The sequence below is a fragment of the Ambystoma mexicanum genome, chromosome 2p (genome assembly GCF_040938575.1).
Source record: "Ambystoma mexicanum isolate Mex_15411 chromosome 2p, UKY_AmexF1_1, whole genome shotgun sequence".
Lineage (NCBI taxonomy): Eukaryota > Metazoa > Chordata > Amphibia > Caudata > Ambystomatidae > Ambystoma > Ambystoma mexicanum.
The window spans coordinates 1,053,847,424-1,053,871,687 of NC_090923.1; the positions used below are offsets into that span (position 1 = coordinate 1,053,847,424).

Consider the following 24,264-nt stretch of genomic DNA (forward strand, 5'->3'; position numbering starts at 1 on the left):
AAAGCCCACAGAGATCCAGAGGGGATAGCGACCGTCAAAGCACGAGAAGGGAGGACAGGGACCGGAAAAGCCACTACACCCGGGAAGGCAGACGACCATTGGACGATGCCAGACGCTCACAAAGGAGGTGGTTCGTGAGGTACATTGAAATGCGCTCCTCTACCAGCAGTGACACCCCATCGTCAGAGGAAGATCAAAGGAAAAAGGGTTACATATGGGCTCTAAACAGCAACAGCACAGTGACTCAACATAGTCCCATACTCACTCTACACGTGAATAACACCCGCTCAAATTTTTAATAAATACAGGAGCGACAGTCAATATCATCAGCGAGCAAGCCTACGAGTCGCTCACACCCCCACCTAAAATCAAGAAAGCGGTTGTGGACATATATCCCTATGGCGCCACAACACCCCTACCATGCAAAGGCACGATCACTGCATGGTGCACCCACAAGGAACACGCAGCGAAAATAACCTTGCACATTCTGAAAACAGAGGCTAACAGCGGGTGCATTCTAAGTTTTCGAACCGCCGTGGACATGGGCCTCGTACACATTTTATACCAGCTGATGGCCCATAAATACTTAGCCAAACCAGAGGCAATTAAATTAACCTTTCCGAAACTATTTGCCGGACTCAGCAAACTTAAAAATCGTAAAGTGCACCTCCACATAAACCCATCTGTCCAGCCCGTGGCTCAACACTATCGCGGCATTCCCATCAATATTCAAAGACAGGTGGAGGAGGAACTCGACAAACTCATCAAAATGAACGTCATTGAACCCGTATCAGGCCCCACACCCTGGGTATCACCCATCGTCCCCGTGCCCAAGAAGTCACCAGATGGGTCCATACGCCTGTGTGTCGACATGTGCAGAGCCAACATGGCCATTGAGAGAGAGCGGCATCAAGCACCCAGAATCACTGACATGATTCACCTGCTGCACGGGGCAAGGATCTTCTCGAAGCTTGATTTGACAAAGGGATATCATCAGATCGAAATAGCACCGGAATCCCGATACATCACCACGTTTGTGACCCACCTCAGCCTGTTTCAAAATAAACACCTAAGTTTTGGCATCTCATTAGCCGCGGAAATCTTCCAAGAGGAAATTCGGAGAGTGATTAGAGATGTCCCAAACTTTTTACATTATTCTGAAGATGTCCTAGTGTGTGGCAAAACGCAAGAGGAGCACGACATGGAACTTCACAGGGTGTGTCAGGCACTAGAGGAAGTGGGATTGACGCTAAACAAATCAAAGTGTGAATTCTCAAAAAGATCCCTGAGGTTCTTTGGCCACATTTTCTCGGACAAAGGGATGAGACCGGATCCGGACAAAGTAACAGCGCTCAATGCGGCCACCCCACCCGAGAACACGACAGACCTGCACTCCTTCTTGGATCTGGCTAGTTACTTCTCTAGATACCTGAAGGACTACGCCACGGTGAGCAATCCCCTATGACTACTCATACGCAAAGACAAACCATTCGTGTGGTCCAAAGACTGCCAAAAGGCATTTGAGGTGATCCGCAATGCCATATCCCAGGTGGAAGACATGGCATACTTTGGTGTCCTACGGGACACTGAGATAATTGTGGATGCCAGTCCGTAGGTCTCGGCGCAATACTGACACAAATAGACCCGACGGAGCCACGTAACATCTACATTGTGGCCTATGCCAGCAGGAGTTTGACCGCCACGGAACAGGCGTACTCGCAGGCGGAAAAAGAAAGCCTAGCGGTGGTGTGGGCTTGCGAGTACTTTCAACTATTTCTATTTGGGAAGGAATTCACCGTAATCACTGACCACCAGGCCCTGCTCACCATCTACGGTGACCCCAAAGCGAGGATGCCACCGAGAATCGCCAGCTGTGGTCTACGGTTACAGGACTATAAATTCACGATAAAACACTGCCCCTGTAAGGAAGAGAACCCGGCGGACTACCTGTCCCGTCACCCCACAGCCTCCACCGCATCCCAACCGTCCATCGCAGATGCATACATAAACTATGTGATCCACTACCTCCAACCACTGCCGGTGGAATGGACGGAACTGTCTGTGCAGTCAGAAGCGGACCCAGCCCTTCGAATAGTAAGACACTGCCTACAGACAGACAGAAAACCTCTCATGAGGCAGCAGGCTAAATCAGAAACAGAAGTGACGCGTGAAGACGTCATGTGGCTGGACCAAGTCCGAGATGAACTAACAGTGGTGGAAGACCACATACTGCTAAAGGGATGCAAGGTTGTCGTCCCACGAACTCTCAGGGAATGAATAGTACACCTGGCTCATGAAGCTCATCGCGGGGTGGTGGCAACAAAGCGTCTGTTGCGACAGAAGGTGTGGTTCCCACAACTGGACCGCATAGTAGAAACCATCGTGGGAGGCTGCCACATATGTGCACAGGTGGCTCCACCACCACACCCAAACATACTACAGACATCACCGCTCCCAAAACAAGTGTGGGAAGAACTCGCAGTGGATCTATTTGGACCGCTTGGCGATGGCTCTCACGTAGTAGTACTCATGGACGAACACTCAAGATTCCCAGATGCACACATTGTCGAAAGCAGTGCAACCTGAAGCGTCATCCCAGCACTCAACAGGATGCTGTCAGCATATGGCATTCCCAAAGTTATAAAATCAGACAACGGTCCCACGTTCGTCAGCCATGACTTTCAAAGGTTTGCCAAATACATGGATTTCCAACATCGCAAGATAACACCTCGCTGGCCACAGGCAAACAGCATGGTCGAGAGGTTCATGGCCAGTATCAAGAGGACTCTACAAATTGCCCACATTCAAAACAAGCCGTTCGAGCAGGCCCTCAACCAACTGCTCAGGGAATATAGGCATACGCCCCACAGCCCGACAGGGATATGCCCTGCGGACTTAGTGTTCAGAAGACCGATTACCACAATACTACCGGAAGATCCCCGGCGAAAGGAACCCACGGCCCTAGAGCACGAGGCCAGAGTCAACAACATAGCGAGCAAGCCAAAGTCGAAAGAAAGCACTGATATGAAGAGACGTGCCCGCGAAAACATCATGCAACCGGGCGACGAAGTCTGGGTCAAACAACCCAAGAAGAGGAAAGAGGAAGCTACCTTCGCACCCACCCCCCTCATCGTAACGCACACCAGAGGCACAATGGTCACAGCTCAGAGAAACGTCTGTTCGTCGGTGACAAGAAACAGCTCACATTTCAAACGAGTGATACCCCACCAGGGAGACCGCTGGGAAGGAGACTGAGACAGCGAAGAGGACAGAGTTTGCGAAGAGTCATACCACGGAGACGGGGAAGAGTCTGAAAGAGAGGAAGATGCTGCTACAACAGTGTCTGAGAGGGCTACCCCGTGCAGGTCAAGGCGCCCCCAGAGGAGCCGTATAAAGCCACTTCGCCTCATAGAAGAAATGGGGTAGGGTCTCGTGATGATGAACTTGCATGTTAAAAAGGGGGGAGATGTAAGCAAGCCCACATCGTTATGTGGGTTGGCTGCCGTTGCGGCCAGGGTGCGAGACGCGCCGGACATGACGCAGGGGATAGGGAGGGGCGGGTACGGAGTTGCGGCAGTTGCCGCTTGTTAACAATTAAAGAAGGTTGCATTATACATCCCGGCTCCGGCGTGTCATTGGGAGTGGGCTCCGACGGTACCCCGCATCTGGGTACCATTATAACACCCTCCTGTGGGGGGTGCTCCTGGTTTCCCCTGTGGGGTTGGGGGGGCCGGGAGGGCGGATGAGCGCAGAGGCTCTCCCTCGACTCCTGGCAAGGCATTGTGGCTTGCATAGGGCGCGCCACGCAAGAGCCTTTGATGTCAGCCCTGGGTTGTTGGTCCTACGGCATGCAGGTCAGTTCCCTGTGTTGGTGCACTGCGTGTTGTTTCTGTGTCCTGGGGGCACAACATGGTGTGGTTCTGGCCTGCCTACCGTGGCAGATGTGGTCACTCCAGGCTTCTCATGTGTGTTACCGGTGCCTGTTCCTGGAGTTTTGGCGCCTCCGGTCGTGACTGGTGTTATTCTGTGCTTATCAGGCATTTCCCCACCACCCCTCTCGGGTGCGCTGGGGGCTTGTTGTCGGTTGCCATGGTGCTGGTGAGCGGTGTCCAGCTACTTGCATGGGACATAACCGTGATCCTGGAACTTGGCTGACACTATTGCAAACCCATCGCTTACAAATATATTGGACTGTTCGATCCTTTGTCAGGCAATTTTGTCTCGCTTGCATTCATTATAGTAATTCCCTGGGCAGAGCGCGCTGTCATCTGTCCGCACTCTGTTAATTAGAGGCTGGCCAGCCCCCAGATGGGGCGCTAGACGGACAGCCTACATAACGGGCCACCCCTCTGGCCACCCCCAGGGGGATATCCAACACCTCACCTCTCCTCCTTGGGAGGCCGAAGCGGCATTCCTGGGCCAAGCCACATCCGGCCTCGGTCTCGGGGGAGCACTCATAAGGCGGGGGTCTGCTGGGGTTCATTCACTTTTTTGCAGCCCACGCCTGAAGTACGCTTGCAGTTGATTGATCCCGCTGCTGTCTTAAGGACTTCGCCTGCAGCCGACCAATCCCGGTGTTGTCGTCTTGAGGTTCCGCCTCACAGTCGCTTAATCCTGATCCGCAAGCGTTTGAAAAGGAATTGAGGTAAATATGGGCTAGGGAACGGAATCACCAGCTCTCCGGTTTTGTGGCTGGGACCGCTTTAATTTGCTCTGTTTCCTTTAACTTGCTCTGGCAGCACGCGACAGGACGCAGTGGCCCGGCATGGGCTTACATTAAAAGCTTCTGTGTGTGCCCATGCGGTGGCCATGCTGCCAGGATACTGAGGGGATGATTCAGGTTTTAACGCGTCGCTGTATGCGGATTGCTGTTGTGTTGTGCTACGTTTTGATGCACCCGGTACGTTTGCCATTCTGCCTGGGCAGTTTTGTTGCAACATTGGCTGTGTTATTGTTTATTGAACTTGATTGCTGCCTGGGTTGCGATGCACTGCTTTAAATCTTAGATGTGCGAGGGGCGGTCATAGTGTCGCTGGTGGAATTGTTTATGCAAAGTTGGTTGAGTGACCTCTTTGTTGTGTCCTGAAGGCCACTGTGCCACCATGATTAAATACCATGCTATTGTTGTGTGTTGAAGCCCGGCCGGTCCACGGGCTGCTGGGGAAGTTTTTCCCTGGTGCGAAGTCTATTATGAGGGGCCGGATATCTTCCTGCGCACCATGTATTTGTCATTTTGTGCAGGGGGTGCTCTGATGGTCGCGAATATTGTAGCTTTTATTGCTGCAAATGCTGTTATGTTTCGATGGTTCAACAGGGCCTTAGCGGTTATCCGCATTTGTGGTTGTGCTGCCATTGTGCCACCAGGGTTGTTGATAGGCCAGGCTGCATTCGTTTCACCCCAATTTGTTTGTTTGACTTGGAGCCCCAGCCTATCAACGCGCCCTGGGGAATTTTTTCCCTGGTGCAGCGGATATTAGGAGGTGTCAGACATTTTTCATGCGCACCACGTGTTTGTCATTTTTGGTGGGGGCCACTGGGATGGTTGTGAATATTGGAATTTTGGCAAAACTAACAGCACGCCTTTCGCACCAATTGAAAAGGTGCAGGTTTTGCAGCAATGCAAAAGGGAAAAAACAAACCTCTTGTCTTTTTTCACGCAAATGCTGAACGCTGCAAAAGTGGATATGGAGTGATGGTGAAGCGTAGCCTTAACTGTTTCCTGCGAATGTGTCCATGCTGAGTTCCTGAGAATTCTCCCCCTGCTGCCCCAACTTTGTCTTTAGGGGTACCTACGCCAAAGCATGCACTCTGAAACACTTGTGTACGAGCGCGATACAAATAAAGTATCATATCATATCATAGCAGCCAGATGAATTAGCATGGCTACAAGGGCCCACTGTGACTAGGGAGTGTGAACCTGGTGTGGGTGGCACCCCCTTAGTAACCATTGCGCCCCTACTGTTTGTTAGGTCGGCCTTAGCATGGCATATTCCCATGCAAGTGAAAGAGTGTTACAAAGAACCCTCAATATCAGCTTCGCTATGGGCAGCATATGTAATTGGAAAATATTGATTGCCTTCCAAATTTTCCAAACAACACCTGCAGGAATTATAAGGAATTGATATTGAAGGAGTCCCCCTGGTCATGCAGCGATTTTATCTACGCAATCAATAAGATCAAAGGCTCAAGGGCCCCAGGGCCCGATGGGATCCCGCACTGCGTCTTAAAAACTGATTCTGAATTGTGGGCAAAGATCCTGAAAATTAAATTTGACACCATCTTTCAATCAGGCCTGATTCCCCCAACATGGTGCTCTGCAAATATAATTCCAATTTATAAAAAGGGCACCGTAAATGACCCAGCAAATTTCAGACCTATAGCGCTGATGGATGCATCCTCCAAAATGTTCACCTTGCTGTTGTTGGAAGAGATCCAGAGCCATATTGATCAAAATGATATCTTGTTGCGGTACCAAGTGGGATTCCGTAGAGCCAAGGGGTGCCCCCTCAATGCCACAATTATGGCCCACTTGCAAGACCAGACTAGGCACTCAAATACCGGGCCTGTCTATATGGCGGCCCTTGATTTGACTGCCACATTTGATACAGTAATAAGAGAACTGTTGTGGGACAAAATAATCCATCTTGGTTTTCCAATGCACTTGGTTGCCATGATTGTGCTATTATATATGCATACGAACTACACAATTAGGCTTAATAAAGAAAGGGCCCTCACGGACCGAATTCCCACTGAGATTGGACTGAAGCAGGGATGTAACCTGGCAGCTGTACTATTTAATTTGTACTTATCAGATCTGGATGCAACTTGGAGCCAAACTACGATCTACCCGGTTAAACTAGGTACATTGGTTCTAAACTGGATTGGTTTTGCGGATGATTTATTATTCTTCGATAGGACCCCTTTTGGCCTCCAGACCAAATTAACAGGCCGATTCATGGAATAAATGTGCGCCGAAAATTCCGGCGCAGAGGGGCCTATACGTGCGCTGCGCCGAAAAATAGCGAAAAGCGCAGGGAAACCAGCGCACGTCGATTCATGGAAGTCCGTGCGTAAGAAAAGCATAGGACGTGCGCTGAAAAAGTGCGCGGCGCACGCCGGCGCACAGGTCAACCAACGGCGTGCGCCACGGCCACTGCGCTATCACTCCGAGCGCAGCGCACAGCTCTAAAGTAGGCGGAACACAGGGCGGGACACTCGGAATGGGGAATAAAATGGGGCACAACACTCGGAATGGGGAAGAATGTGGGCGGCACGGGGAAGTACAGGAGGCAAGTGCGCGGAACGCCCACACGCTCTCCGGCAACACGTATTCATGGATTCGAACAGGGCAAAACAGCGCTCGATCAAACCAGCGCACAGGCCCAAAAACGTACGCCACAAGTAAGCAGGCGGTAGCGTCCCGACGCACTTAACGAAAGTGCGCCAAAACCTGCGCCAACAAATACCACCCACATACAGCAATGGGCCATACCGTGACCCCAAAGGACAAATGAGGTGCAAAGGTGTACGCCATTAACACGGACACCCACTGTTCAACAATTCGCGCGTGTGTGTACAACGGGTTGCGCGAGAAGTCACTCGCGCGATTGCCCTGGGTACGTGTATCCCGGGGTGCGGGGAAGTCCCACACGCGATTGCCCTGGCCACGTCGATATCAGGGGTGCGTGTGAAGTTCCACACGCGAAAAGCCAGGGTACGTCAATTACAGGGGTGCGCGGGAAGTTTCACACGCGAAAAGCTAGGCTACGGGAATTCGAGGGGTGCGCGTGAAATCCTACACGCGAAAAACTAGGGTACGTCATTTACAGGGGTGCGCGGGAAGTTTCACACGCGAATAGGCTGGGCGCGTGTATTACAGGGGTACGCGGGAAGTCCCACACGCGATTACAGCAGGGTACGTGTATTTCAGGGGTGCGCGGGAATTTCCACACGCGAATAGGCTGGGCGCGTGTATTTCAGGGGTGCGCGGGAAGTCCCACACGCGATTACAGCAGGGTACGTGTATTTCAGGGGTGCGCGGGAATTTCCACACGCGAATAGCCTGGGCGCGTGTATTTCAGGGGTGCGCGGGAATTATCACACGCGATTTGGCTTGGTACGTGTATTACAGGGGTGCGTGCGAAGTTACACACGCGATTAGGCTGGGTGGGTCCTGTCACCCTCGACGGCCCCTGCAGGCAGCCCACAAAACAGGGGACTACCCTGCACACCTGCTCATGTCTCCCACCACCCCCACCCCCCACCATCCAGGGGCAGCCTCCACCAGGCCCCCACTCATGTCTCCCACCACCCCCACCCCCCACCATCCAGGGGCACCCTCCACCAGGCCCCCACTCATGTCACCCACCACCCCCACCCCCCAGCAGTGCAGGGGCACCCTCCACCAGGCCCCCACTCATGTCTCCCACCACCCCCACCCCCCAGCAGTGCAGGGTCAACCTCCACCAGGCCCCCACTCATGTCCCCCTGCACCCCCACCCCCCAGCAGTGCAGGGGCACCCTCCACCAGGCCCCCACTCATGTCACCCACCACCCCCACCCCCCCAGTCACCATGTGCACCCTCCACCAGGCCCCCACTCATGTCTCCCACCACCCCCACCCCCCCGCCACCAGGGGCACCCTCCACCAGGCCCCCACTCATGTCACCCACCACCCCCACCCCCCCGCCACCAGGGGCACCCTCCACCAGGCCCCCACTCATGTCCCCCTGCACCCCCACCCCCCAGCAGTGCAGGGGCACCCTCCACCAGGCCCCCACTCATGTCTCCCACCACCCCCACCCCCCCGCCACCAGGGGCAGCCTCCACCAGGCCCCCACCCATGCCCCCCACCACCCCCACCCCCCCGCCACCAGGGGCAGCCTCCACCAGGCCCCCACTCATGTCTCCCACCACCCCCACCCTCCCGCCACCAGGGGCAGCCTCCACCAGGCCCCCACTCATGTCCCCTATCACCCCCACCCCCCCGCCACCAGGGGCACCCTCCACCAGGCCCCCACTCATGTCACCCACCACCCCCACCCCCCAGCAGTGCAGGGGCAGCCTCCACCAGGCCCCCACCCATGCCTCCCACCACCCCCACCCCCCCAGCAGTCAGGGGCACCTTCCAGCAGGCCCCCACCCATGTCTACCACCACCCCCACCCCCCCCGCAGTCAGGGGCACCTACCAGAAGGCCCCCACCCATGTACCATCCATGTCCACCTTCACCTGGGTCACAACCCCACACAATCATGACCGTAATGGACAGTCTGCCCTGCAAGAATTCCCAAACAACTATCCCATCCACCCACATATCAAACACAATGACATGTGACACACCCAATGTAAATCATATGAATGAACACATGTCTGTCACACACAGATGTTGCAAGTGAATGTCCAAACACCCCACATGTCATGCATGAAAGCAATGAGATGATACAACACATTGAAGGATCAAATGAAAATGTATTAAAAATAAACAAGGATGGTAAAAATAAAAAATAACAATAAACATGCAATGCAAACTAAATAATAAAAAAGTACAACCAAAAAAATCAGGAACACTAATTAACAAAAATAAAGTAAAATAGGGGTCCAAAGTCAAAGTCCAAAATTAAATCCAAGTACAAATGAAAGAAGAAACACATTGCCTCATGTGAAAAATTAAAACAAATATTAACATCCCTCAAACTATCAACATGATGATCCGGGTCCATGAGCCCTAATAAATGAAACCTAACTATTTACACTAAGTAAGAAAATGTCTATATACAAAAATGTGGTGCATTGTCCTTTGGCAACCAAATAATAACATTAAAACAAAGGAAACCTAACTACAACTAAACTACAGAACTATATACAAAGGCGGCGGGCAAGTCCTGCGGCTCACTGATTGTTGTTCCGGGCCAGGGCATCATCGAACTCCCGCTCGATGTCCCGGAGGCGGCCCCGTTCCACAGCCCCGAGGGTCCGCAGGGACGCCGATGTACCCACCTCCAACTCCCTGCGGATGGCCTCGAGGCACTCGGCCCGCCTCAGGGCCCTCCGCATGGAGTTCTCCGCCCTGACCATAGCGAGCCGCGCCTCTTCCGCCCGCCGCCGCTCCGCATCTATGGCATGGCCCAACCGCTGCCACACGGAAGCCACTTGACGTCCAGGGTCCTCCTGCCCTCCGGCTGATGCCTGCCCCTCTGATGGTGATGGCCCCGAGCCATCAAGGCTCCCACCTTCTTCCTCCTGCTGCTGACGTGCTGGTGCCGGTGCCCTGACACCTGCTGCCTGCACATCCTCCATTGTTTGGGGTGCTGTTGTTGCGGTGGCCACCCCTGCTGGACTCACGACTCCCGACTGGGGCAGGGATGTGTCCTCCACCAGCCTGGCCCCATCGTCAGAGGCAGCTCCACAGGGCACCCAGGTGACAGGTGGGTAGGAAGATGGCACGGAGGACGACTGGCGCATAGGGGGTTCAGGTGAGGAGGGGGTCGGAACAAGGCCCAGTGTATGGAGGAACACAGCCTGGTCTCCCTGAGAATGGGTCCGGACGTGGGCAACCCTGCTGGTGCAAGATGATGCAGACACAGGACCGGGGACAGGATTACACACAGGCACCTCCGCAGCGGCCTGTGCTGCCTCCTGTCCCTGCCCCTGTGCTGCACCACTAGCACCAGTGGAATGCCCACCTCCAGACCCCATCTCAGTCCCTTGCACGGCCTCCTCCTCCACCAAACCCACCACCAACCTGGATGACTCCCTGCCATCTTCCGCCGCGGAACCCTGTGGGGTCTCAGCTGCCCCTTCTGCTGCCGAGGAGTCCAACTTCCTCCTGCGCCTCCTGGACCTCCCCTCGGCAGCTGCGACCTGGGACACAGCACCGGACTCCTCACTCCCCGACGAGATGACAACAGGGGAGGGGAGCCGGGCCTTGCGTCTCCGGCTGGCGGTGGCATCCCTGCCGCTGTGCTCCACAGCACCTTCTCCGCCCTCCACATCAGATGACGCTGCAGGCAGGGAGAGACAGGAGACAGGCATCAGGACACTGTACAATTGACTCACACACATAACAGTTGTACAAGAGTGGCATTGTCATACTCCAGACCTGGCATCACAATCCCCAACACACTTGTCTCCTCAACGCACACACATGAGTCATTCAACAGCCATATTGCTACAGCCCGCTACATACATTCACATACAGCAGCATGAGCAGACAAAGGTGAGCCACACATCACATGATACACACGGACTCAAATACACATGCACACATGCAAAGCACACATCCAAGCATGTGTACCACTCCGCAAACTGTCAGTCATGAGATGAACATCCATGTCACATTTGCAATTCACTCTCCAACATGACAGTGTCACCTGCATCCATGTAGCAACACTGTTGCACCCTTCACAACTACACACACGCACACGCTGCAGACTAATGCACCTGGAATCAACATCCATGTGTCACACCACAAGCATGCCAACTCACATGCATAGTCAAACACATGTGCCCACACACAAGCATTTGCACTGCAAGCACACACACACACACACATCCACCATCCTTGTCTCACACATCACAGGCACACATGTGCTTGTCTCACAGCCCTGCACACACACATTTATACATGGCCACACAAAGACATGTGCAACATGCACACTCCTGGCACACCACCACACACACAGCTTACAATCAGTATGCATGTACACTCACCGCTCGACTCCAGACGGGTCTGCCTCCCAAGGACCTGGACATGGAGCGCTGGGGATATGCGTTCCAGGACCCGAAGTTCATCTTGCGACAAGTGGCCCCGCCGCCCCTTGGCATCCACTGCCTTCACGAGGCGCCGGGCCTTGTTCAGGGTCCTGGACCTGTAGTCCTCCCAGCGCTTCTTGACTTGATGGAATTCTCGGACTGCCACCCCCTCTGCGTTGATGGCAGTCACAATGTCCGTCCAGATCCTGGTCTGTCCTTCCTTGTCGAGGCGCATCCGTCCGTAGAGGGCATCATACTGCCCCAGGACTCGCTCCACCAGGACACCAACTTCGGTGGCACTGAAGCTGGTGCCCCTCTGCCTCCCTGGCCGGGGGTTGCCAGTCGTGCCAGATGTTGTGCTCCCTGACATGGCAACCCCAGAGGCAGGAGTGGGTGGGCAACTGGGTCCTGGGGCTGGGCTGTGGAGCGATGGTACGGCTGTCGGGAGTCTTTGGTTCCAGCAGGGGTGGTCACAGCAACTGCACCCCTGGCTGATGTGCAGGCAGCAAACAGCAGGGCACGTGGGCAGCAGGCAGTCAGGCAGCAGCAGATGGCAGGTGGGAGCGTGCTCGGGGCTCTGGGGGGCAGGATTCCGGCCTTCGGGGCAGGAGCGTGGTCTTCCGTGTGTGAACGCGTGGCCAGCTTGATACGGAGTGAATTGGCACGTGAAAATCATGCACGTCTGCGTGGAATCCGAGGAAAGGCCGCGTAAGCACGTCAGCACGCGTACGCGATTTCATTGGTCCAAAGGGCCAGGCGCGTAAGCGCGTCTATAACGCACAGCCGTTTCCCAACCCGCGTGATTGGTCCAAAGGGCCAGGCACGTAAGCGCGTCTATAACGCACGGCCGTTTCCCAACCCGCGTGAAGAAATAAACCTCCCGCGCGAGCGCGTCAGCACGCGTACGCGATCTCATTGGTCCAAAGGGCCAGGCGCGTAAGCGTGTCTATAACGCACGGCCGTTTCCCAACCCGCGTGATTGGTCCAAAGGGCCAGGCGCGTAAGCGCGTCTACAACGCACGGCCGTTTCCCAACCCGCGTGAAAAAATAAACCTCCCGCGCGTCAGCACGCGTACGCGATCTCATTGGTCCAAAGGGCCAGGCGCGTAAGCGCGTCTATAACGCATGGCCGTTTCCCAACCCGCGTGATTGGTCCAAAGGGCCAGGCGCGTAAGCGCGTCTATAACGCACGGCCGTTTCCCATCCCGCGTGAAAGAAACACAAGCCAGTGTCAATGCGTGTGATTGGAGGCTGGCCCTTCAGCGCCTACACGCGGAAGTGACGCAGGACCTGTGGGCCTGCATAAAAGGTACATGTAGAACGCCATTTCCTTGTACGTGCTTTTCGTGGAGAGCGAGTTGGTGTATTCTGTACTTCTTGTCAGTTGACACGCGATTTACTTCACGGCGTTCAAAGGTCGTACTCCCTGTTACCTCTGACAGCTTTTTCTCTTTTGCTCTTTTTCCTGGGCCTGTTTCCTCACACAGCGTTCCCTTCTACTGTTGTCCTGTCTCCTCAGACAGCGTCCCATTCTTCTTTTGGCGGGGGTGTTGCCAACGCGCACACGCGCGTCTTTTTGACGCATTTCTCCCTGGCAGACGGTGAGTTGCGCACGCATCTATCATCTGTGCTTGCCCCGTGTGTCACGTACCTCTTCAGAGGTCAATCTAGGCTGCGTGTGACACGCATACGTTCATTCTTGTGTTACTGGATGCCACAGCGTAGTGCAGGGTTTTTTATATGCACACGTGGTCTAGGAGGGGTATCGTGCACGTTCCTTAACTTTTTTGGGGTGCCTGTGCGTTGCGTGACCCGTCATCTTTCCCCAGGGGTGTCATATAGCCTTGCCACTGCACTAGGGTACGAATACCATCTGGTACCCAACCCCTTTGACACCCAATTGCCCAGGACAATTGTGCACACCCACTCCCATACGCACAATAACATCAGTGCCATGGTTGGGAGGCGTGCAAGCCGTAAGGGTGGCAAAGGTGGCCGAGCCACACGTGGTGGCCGTGGAGGATCCACTAGGGGACGTGGTTGTGACTTGCAGGGTGCCCCTGTCCCCCCCAGTCTGGAGGACCAGTCAGGGACACCCATGTCCCCCCCCAGGTTGAGGGTCATGTGGCTGATACCAACCCTGATCAGCCCTTGTTGGACCAGCCCATTGTGGCACCAGACCTGTCCGAGGGTGACTCCATCGCTGACATCCAGGTCAGCAGGTCCACTGCACGTGCACCGGTGCACATTGGTGTCATCAGGACACGCGCATCTATGCCAGATAGGTCATCTGCTGCCCCCCGTGGGCAGGGTGTGGCTCCATCCACCCCACCTCTCATACACCCTGCCAAGACTGTGTCGGTCCTAGTTCATGCACCTCAGATCAGGCCTGACCCTATCCCTCTACCCCCAATGCCTGCACCTACTCCCATGCTGAGTGTGCAATCCCACACACCCAGTACTGAGTCCACCACGGCTCCTGCCCCTAGTGTCCACAGCGGCGTAGGACACTCTGGATCCCCACCCCCTTCCAAGCGGAAGAGGAAGAGTGCACGTCCGGCACAGGCTGATGCCCCAGGCACGGCTGCACAGTCCGGCCCATCAAGGAAGCCCAGCTTCACAGACGCCGAACTGAATGCACTTGTTCAGTATGTGTCAGACCATGATAGGGAAATGGTCATCGTTGCAGGGTCCAAGACCACACATGCCAGACGCCAGGCACACTGGCAGACCATTGCTGACAAAATAAGTGCCCTTGGAGTAGTGAGGCGCACAGCTAGTGATTGCCAGAAGCGCTGGAATGACCTTAAGCGCAGGGCAAAGGATAAGCTGGCCTCAAGTCATGCCGCAACCTTGGTGACTGGAGGTGGGTCCCCAGCACAGGAAATAGAACTCACACCACACGAGTCCGTAGCTGGATCCTACGTCACCGAGGGACAACTCCAAGGTGTGGGAGATCTCCCTGATTACGAGGCATCATCCGGTGAGTGCACATGCATGTGTGTTATATCCATGTGCATGGTGTGTGTGCGAAGCCTTCATGTTGGGTGCCTGTCAAGGGGGTGTGTGGCAGAGTTGATAGTGTCACCCATGTGCCTCATCCAGTATGTTCAGTGCAACACCATGGGCCCACAGCACTATCCCTACTGCCAACAGTGCACATATGGCCCTACACCATGGAAGTTCCCCTTGAATTGTCATTTTGTCACGACATTGTTGCTCATTCTCCCCTGTCTATTCATCTTATGTCTTACATACCATTCCTACACTTTCCCCCAGCCATTCAAGTTCCATCGTCACATGCCTGACATGCAATGATACCACATGCTAATGCGTCCTCTGTATATACATGGCACTCAACATGCTGTCATACTCTGGAATTTGCCTTGACACCCACCTCCTACCTGTGTGCTCTTGTTCCGTCTGGTTTCAAGCCCCATTCCCTCACACTCCATGCTGCTCTTCATGGTCTATCTTCCCTGACTTCTACTGTTCAGACCATCGTGCCCTACTCACGACACCTGCTTGCAAACAGTCAAATGAGGGCACCCTGCCCTCCAATGCGACCCACCCTATTGCTGACAAGTACATCTGAGCCTACTCAAGGTTAACTCTCACTGACATCTGCTCATACATTCCTTTGCCTGTCCCATGGACCCTTCACATGGTCCCAGTCCTCTCTCCTTGCTCCTCTTCCACCATCAATGGTGTGACCCGTTGGGGTGTACTCTTGGCCTCCTTCCAATCCTCAGAGGCCACAATTGATGTGTATGGTAATGGGAGCATCTCAGTCCAAGGCCCTCAGGCCAACCTTATTCTCCTTGACAAATGCTACCCACATCTCATCAACTTCCTTTCCTCTCCTGCTGTCCCCCCTCCTCTCTCCTCATCTATCCTGCACTGCCTCCCTGCGCCCTCCCATGATCCTTCTCCGCCTCCCACTCCAACTCCTACACATGCTGCATCTCTGATCTGTAGCACTCCCCGTAAGTCCTACAAGGCTGTCAACCTCCTCCACATTTACACTCCTTACTCTGCCGCTGCATCAGGCATTCCTCCAATATATGTCACTTACATGAGGTAATGCACCTTGACATCCTTGGTCTCATGGAAACATGTCTGACGGCCAGCTCTGTCTGCATCTTTGACACACTCCTACCTGACGTTCAGGAGATCCTCTCCTTGGCCCGGCACTACTGTGCAGGGGGGGGTGTGCCCTTGCCTTCCCTGAGGGTATTCCTGCCACTGTCACTCCTACGTAGACCTACTCCCCTCTGGAATGGCTTGTGTGACGTCTCTCTCCATCTCACCTCGACATTCACAAACTGTGCGTACTGTGTATCGGAAAACTGGTCAAATGTACTACTTCCTTTCCGAGTGGCCTCACCTCTCCTCCTCACTCATGTCCCCAGACACTGAAATCCTCTTCCTTGGTGATGTACGCATCCACCTGCATGCTTGTTGTCCCCCCCACGTGACTTTTCCGTGACCTCAGCAACTCCCTATCACCCTCTAAACTCCCGTCTGTCCCTACTCATTCTGCAGGGCACACTCTTGATGCTCTGATCTCATCTGACCTTCCCCTCTCCATCCCTCTCTGCACTCCTCTCTCCTGGAGTGATCACTTTCTCCTCTCCTCCCACCTCACCCTCACCACCCCACAGGCAAAGCCACCCTCACCACTGTCACACACCTTCTTGGTATTCCAACCCATGAAGTGTGTGTCAGTCGAGGCTTATGCTGCCAAAATCTCCCCCCCATCCAGCTCCCCCTTAGGCTCACTCCCATCCTGACAGGGCCCACTCCATGCTCCACTCTATGTCAGGTACACTGGATGTCTTTGCCACGGTCATGACAATCCGCCTGAAGCCCCATGCCAATGCTGACTCCTGGCATGACTCGGATCTTGTGAACCCAAAACACAGGTGCCGGGTGGCAGAGAGGAAATGGCCTGCATCATGCTCATCCTCTGGCAAACTGGCCTGCCGCCTGCTCCAAAGGCAATAGCGTCTCACCCTTCTCACCAAAATGAGAGCCCCAATCCAAGGGCACATATCTGCGGCATCTGACAACTCTGCAGGACACATTGAAATCTGCAAGGACCTTGCCGAGCCAGATGCAGTGTGTACCTCCCCTGTCCCCTCCGAGCCCACAACACTGCATGACTGTCTCTGTACCCCTATAGGCCACCCCCCCAGCACTTGTCTGCGCCTACCACCATCTGCCCTCGACGTTAAGTCCTACTTACCTTGTACAGCACTTCCAGCCGCAACTTCCCCTTGCACTTCATTGTGCCACCCACCTCTGCACTTGCGTTACATGAATGACACCAGCACCAGTAGGATTGTTGAATGGCATCCCCTTCTGCCCCACCACCCCTCAGTGCTCCGCTGTACCTTCATACATTTCTGTACAGGTGCTTCACGAATGCTATATGAATCCATTACAGGTGATGGGGAGGTGGAATCTCATTTTTTACTGCATTTTGTTAATGTTGACAAGGCACTGTGCATCGTGGCCAATTGGGACTAGCAGATCCATGTCCAACATGTTAACTTCTTGATGTGATGAAGCAATGTCAGGACCAGAGTGGCCAAAATCCAAATTAGTTGCCCTCCTCTCCCTCTTCACTTGGTGGCTATGTCACATGCCATGTGTGTGATGGCATGTGCATTTGACATGGCAATCACCGGCCAATGTGTGATGCCAGTGCTAGGCAGCATGGGGAGCAGGCGTTGCTCTCCATTCTCTGTGTCATCATTGTGTGCCCTGAGCCTCCCCTCCAGACCCAGTGATGGTGAATGCATAGGAGGTTTCCCAGTTATGTGGGACATGTGTCATTGAACTACTGGCTCTGTTGTTCATCAGCCCTTGTTGTATGCCATGGTGCTAATGCCTGTTTCCATTTCTCTCTTTCATGTCTTTGCAGGGGACGACGCACTTGTTGATGCTGGGGATGTGGTGGTGGAGCCGTCCCAGGAGGGCAACCCGGGCCGACCTTCCACAAGTGAGGGACGTGGTGTGTTTGTGGGTGAAAACCCACAAGTGCTGCAGGTCGTGCTGTCGAGGGGTGTCTCTGGGGGTTCCTCCCCCGAGCAGTATTCAGGTGTAGACTCGGAGGATGACACCTATGTGCAGTCGCAGGTGAGTGTTCTTGGGAGAGAATCTCCTCTGTCCGACCCACCTGCAGCCGGGTTATTGCCCTCAATGGGGATGTCAGTGTCGGCAGCTCAGCCTCCGGTGGTTACGGATGCAGGGCCACACCACACAATCTCTGATCCTGTTCCTGGGGCTGCAGATCAGAGAGGGAATGCAGTCCTGCAGCCTGAGGCTTTGCCGGCACAGCAAGGCGCAGTCCGCCTTGCCCCAGGCAGGTGTGGTGCCCGCCAACGTGGTGGCCGTATGCCACCTGGCAATACCGCTTGGGAGCAATCCATCTACGGTATGGCCACCCAACAGGCAGCATCATCCGAGATGATTGCACAGGCCATGGATAGGGTGGCCACTTCCATTGCCCCCCCAGAAAGGCTGATGGAGCGACTGGAGCAGGCTACAGAGTCCATCTGCCAGGCACACAGGGAGGACATGTTGGCGTCCAACATGGACAGGCGGGCGGGACTGGCGACTATGCGGGAATCACTTTCCATGGAGTCCCAGCGCCACAGGGAAGGCCTGAGGGAAGAATTCCATCACCTCAGGGCGACCCTGTTAGAGCTTGAGGCTTCATCCAATAGAAGGACAGAGGAGCAGCTGGAGCGTCTGACACGGACGCTCTCGGCCGAGATGCAGGCAACTCGTGCGGAGGTCAGGTCATCCCGGAAGTTACTGCATGGGGACCTCCGCATGATTATAATCCAGAACCAGACCTTCCAGACCCGCCTGCTTGCAGCCATGGAGGAGCAAACTCGGGCTTTGCGTGGGCTGCCTCCCATTGTTACACCATCTTCTGAGGCAGCTCCCCCACCTCCTGAGTCAGCTGCAGGGTCTGGCCAGAGCGATAGCGACTCATCTCCCACAACAGAGTAGCCGTGTGGGCCACGAGCCTATGGGGTGTTTTTATTTCCCATGATCCACACAGGTGGATTGTGGCGTGCATCCTGTCCTCGGACCTCATAGGTGGCCCCCCCCTCCCCGCCGGCCCTTTCATGGCCATTTTTTCTTATCATATTTTTCTTTTTCAAGTGTGTTGCCTTGTGTGGGTACCTGGGCATACACTGTATTGTGGCTGGGCACATGCAGGCTTGTCCTGAGTTTGGTTTCGATGCTTGGGTACCTGACATCCACACCCCTCCTGCTTCCGTTTCCATGGGCTTGCAAAGGGTGTGCCCAAGTGACAGCAAATTACACGGTGACATTGGACTCCCATGAGCTGTTGGGCAGTCCATAGTCAATACTGTGTAGACATTCATAGTGTACATTGTTGTTGCACCTAACTATGCATGATGGTTTGATATGTGCCTCAACTTACATATGTTACTCATGTTTTGCAGGTATTTCACACAGTTCTTCACACGGGCATACTCTCTAGAGTCAGACTACATGTCGGTAGATGTGCAGTGACACTTTTGCGTGGCGCCATCACTGTACATCTGGACGGTGTGGACATACCAGCACAATCAGGTATTGAGACTACCATTGATTACATGCATTGTGTCTTGTTTTGGTGGGCTTCAGGGTGGGTTGGTGTGTAATTTGATTGAAATGACTCTTACACAGGTGTGTAGTAGTGCCTCCATCACGGTTAGCTGTTCAAGTGCGGCTATGTTCCATTTGGGGCACTGCAATTTGTGACACCGGTGTCATGTTGTGAGGGTCAGTTTGTTTGCTCTCACATACCATGACATGGTGTCCTCTGTGGCGGGACTGTGAAGGGATTGGGTGACATGGCAATGTTGTCATGTAGCAATTCGCCTGTGCCAATGCATATTTGATGAATGGAGTTGTGTCTTTTCATAGTTATGCATTGCTGGTGTATGTGTAGGTAGGGGTGCACACATAGTGACACTTCCATGTTAACAATCTCAGGCTGATGTGTTTCTGACAGTTTATTGTCAAGAAATTTTGTGACATTGTCAGGTAGTGTCATCATTGATCGTCAGATGGTATGTGCCAGAGCAGTGTGCACTAGCCAGCACTGTGATTCCTAGGTGAAGAAGTTGGCCACCAGTTGCGTACGGGCTGCCTCCCCCCGTGCCCTTTCCCCTCCCATGCGCAGCGGGCGTGCATGTGGTTGTGGATGTGGGGGCACCACCATGTCCACGGGCAGGCCCCGGCGTGTTGCAATGTTGTGCAGGACACATGCTGCCACTATGATCCTGCACACTAGTGGGGGAGCATATAACAGCTGCCCACCAGAACGGTCAAGGGAGCGAAAGCGTGACTTCAGCACTCCGAATGTGCGCTCCACTATGCCCCGTGTTGCAATGTGGGCTGTGTTGTACCTTACCTCGGGTGGCGTGGTGGGGTTCCGGATTGGGGTCATCATGTGGGGGCTGATAGGGTAGGCACTGTCCCCTGCGGAGGTGGTGATGGGTATCATTAGTGGTGTTGTGACATGACCCTGTATCTGACATGCATGCATGTGCAGTGGCATTCATGCTCACCAAGCAGCCATGTATCTCCATGCCGGCCAGCCTCTAGGTCCCGGCTTAGGGTAGACATTCTGTAGATGAAGCTGTCGTGGGTGGACCCGGGATAGTTGGCATATACTGATGTGATGATTCCCTTGGTATTGCATACAACTTGCACGTTGATGGAATGCCAGTGCTTGCGGTTTCTATAGATGTGCTCTGTTGCCCTGGGGGGACGTAGAGCCACATGGGTGCAGTCAATTGCACCAAGCACTTTGGGGAATTGAGCCACACCATAGAATTCCTGGATGCACGCCCGCCTTTCTGCAGGAGTCCTGGGGAGATATATGTGCCTGCGGACTGATGGCCGTGCAGTGATGATGTTCAAGACCTGGTGTAGACAGCGTGACTGCGTGGCCTGTGACACACCACCCACTATGGCACTTGTCCGCTGAAAAGATCCAGTGCCCAAGAAGTGCAGTACATTCAGGACCTTCTGCAGGGGGCTGAGTGCTTGGGAGCACAGGGTGGGTGATGTGAGGTCATCCTCCCACTCACTGACCAGGTCCAGTATGATGTGTGCTGGAAACCTGTACCTCCCATACACCTGGTCATCAGGCATCCCGAATAGGCTGGTTCTGGGTGAGAAAATTCTGGCCCTGACTCTCCTCCTCCTCCTCCTTTGGTAACCCACAGCCACTGCTGCTAGGAACGGTATGTTCATCTTTGCACTGAGCTTGTAGGATGTTTTCACGTGAATATTTAGACGTGCCGGGTCACGTACGCCTGCTTCCTGCAGGCGTACGTCTTTCCGTATTGCCTGTTGTAATTTTGCACGTGTTGTGGCCGAGCGTGTGTGACTACATGCTCGAGGTTTACCAGGTTAAATGTACGTTATTAATATTGTAATTGTATTCAGATGTAAATGGTAACCGGGCGTTTTTCACGCGCGCTGTTGAATATGCGATTACTCGCTGTGTGCCTTTGGACCAATGAAATCGGGTACGCGTGCTGACGCGCTCGCGCGGCACGTGTATTTTTTTCACGTGGGTTGGGAAACACCCGTGCGTCATAGGCGCGCTTACGCGCCTGGCCCTTTGGACCAATGAAATCGGGTACGCGTGCTGACGCGCTCGCGCGGCACGTGTATTTTTTTCACGTGGGTTGGGAAACACCCGTGCGTCATAGGCGCGCTTACGCGCCTGGCCCTTTGGACCAATGAAATCGCGTACGCGTGCTGACGTGCTTACGCGCTGAGGGCCTTTCCTCGGATTACACGCAGACGTGCATGATTTTCACGTGCCAATTCACTCCGTATCAAGCTGGCCACGCGTTCACACACGGAAGACCACGCTCCTGCCCAGAAGGCCGAGTTACTGCCCCCCAGTGCCCCGAGCAGCCTCCCACGTGCCATCTGCTGCTGCCTGCCTGCCTGCTGCCACCGTGCCCTGCCATTTGGTGCCTGCACATCAGCCATCTGCAGGCGTACAGTTGCTGTGTCCACCCCTGCTGGAACTGAAGACTCCCGACTGGAAGAACACCACTCCACAGCCCAGCCCCAGGACCAAGTTGCCCACCCACTCCTGCCTCTGGGGTTGCCATGTCGGGCACTGAAACATCTGGCACCACTGGCAACCCCCAGCCAGAGAGGCAGAGGGGCCCCAGCTTCAGTGTCACCGAGGTTGGGGTCCTGGTGGAGCGAGTCCTGGGGCAGTATGATGCCCTCTTCGGAAGTAGCCGCGCCAACTATGAAGGACGGACTCGGATTCGGGACGACATCGTGACTGCCATCAACGCGGAGGGGGTGGCAGTCCGCGACAACCGACATGTCAGGAAGCGTTGGGAGGACTGCAGGTCCAGGACCCTCTCAAAGGCCCGGCGCCTCGTGGAGGGGGGCCGGGGCCACATGAGTTCGATCCAAATGAGGGTCCTGGCACGCATACACCCAGCGCTCCACTCCCAGGTCCTTGAGAGGGAGACCCGTCTGGAGTTGAGCGGTAAGTGTGCAGGCATTGCTGTGTGAGACAGTGCATGTTGCAGTGTGCTGGTTGTGTGATGCTGTATGTGTGGAATGGGCCTTGTAGGCATGTATGTGTGCAGTGTTGTCATGGCGATGCATGTGCGACCAGTAATTTGTGGATCACATGGTTGTTGTATGTGTTGCTATGCAACCTGAGGAGGCCTATGCAGATTGGACACATGTGAGCATGCAAGTGTATGTTCGTGGACATGGGTGTGGGTGAGGGATGGATGCTGATGCCAGGTACATGTATGGTGTCGAGGTCGGTGTGCTTGACCTGCATGTCTGTGACTTTTGAATGGCATGGATGCATGACACATGTCTGTGACACTGTACAGATTCACTGATGCTGCCTAATCATCCTTGTATCCACTGTGTTTGTGATGTACGAGGCCACATGGATGTGACAGAGGTGAAGTGTGTGCGTGTGATTTGCATGACCAATGATGCATGTGAGTTCCATGACATCGTACTTTAGAAGAGTGCAGTGGACATGTATGTTGATGTGCATGCCATGGACCATGGGTGTTGCGTGTGTGTATTGCCTGACCCATGTGTTGTGGAGGGACATGATAGAAGTGTACTTTACCATTGCCAGTCATCTGATATTGCTTCCTGTGTAGGGGACCATTGTACAGTGCCCTGATGCTTGTGTTCTATGTCTCCCTCTATGCAGCGGCTAGTGATGGAGAGGGCGGAGACGGCGCTGTGGAGGTAGACGGCGGGGATGCCCCCACGGCTGCGGCGGAAGGGGTGGGTGAGCCCCCACAGGGGCCAGCTACAGCGGAAGAGGGCAAGGAGCCATCCAGGTTGGTGGTTTCTACAGAGGAGGAGGCGGCCGAGACTGAGGCACACCTGAGGCCTGGTGGGGGCATCCCTGCTGGTGCAAGTGGTGCAGTCCAGGGCCAGGGGCAGGAGGCAGCACAGGTCGCCGTGGAGGTGCCTGTGCATGTCGCTGTCCCTGACCCTGTGAGTGCACCACCATGCACCAGCATGGATGCCCCGTCCCAGGCCCGTCCGCAGGTGGAGGGGGTGTCTATGTCATCTGACTCCCCTCCACCTGCGGACGAGGGGACCCGTGGGCGCATGGAAAAGGTCCTGATTGGGGTCGCGTTGCGCACGGGGGTCATTCGTGATGACGTGCGTGCTTCCCGGGAGGAGCACGCACATCATCACGAAGAGCACCGTGCCGACGTGGCCCAGTTGGGATCTGCCATTGCCGCGGGTTTTCTGCAGGTGATGGCCAATGTGTCGGGCATCTCCTCCTCTGTGGAAAGTATGCGCCGGTCGTTCTCCTTGCCGTCTTCCGGCCCAGTTGACACCAGGGCCCCCTGTGGACCTGCCCCGACCAATGCAGCCGGCTCAGTGGGGATCCCATCCCTGCCACAGTCGGGAGTCGGTGGTCCAGCTGGTGTGGACACCATGGCAACTGGACCCCTGCAGGTGGAGGATGTGCCGGCATCATCAGGCAGGGCACGTGCACGACGGCGTCGGTGGATACCATCAGCCTGGATGCCGTCGTGCTGGCAGAGGCAGTGGCTGCAGAGGCAGCGGCAGCGACGTGGGAGGCGTCATGGCTCGGGGCCATCAACATCGGAGGGGCAGCCATCGGCTGGAGGGCAGGAGGACCCTGGACAGAATGTGTCTTCCGTGTGGCAGCGGTTAGGCCACGCAATAGATGCGGAGAGGCGGCGGGCAGAAGAGGGGCGGCTCGCTATGGTCAGGGCGGTGGACTCCATGCAGAGGGCCCTGAGGCGTGCCGAGTGCCTCGAGGAGATCCGCAGGGGCTTGGAGGTGGACACTGCGTCAGCCCTGCGGGCCCTCGGGGCCATTGAGGATGAACGCCTCGGGGAGATAGAAAGGGAGTTCGATGATGCCCTGGCCCATAACATCTCTCAGTGAGCCGCAGGACTGGCCCGCC

At 55.0% G+C, this 24,264-nt stretch overlaps 1 protein-coding gene across 1 annotated transcript in view; it reads left to right on the plus strand.

Annotated features, from left to right (window-relative positions):
- The first annotated feature begins 4,425 nt into the window (after positions 1-4,425).
- LOC138567097 (solute carrier family 22 member 20-like) overlaps positions 4,426-24,264 on the plus strand; it is a 357,233-nt gene continuing 337,394 nt past the window's right edge. The window contains exon 1 of the mRNA XM_069644967.1: positions 4,426-4,645. The gene's annotated coding sequence lies outside the window, so the exon portion shown is untranslated. The remainder of the gene's footprint in view (positions 4,646-24,264) is intronic.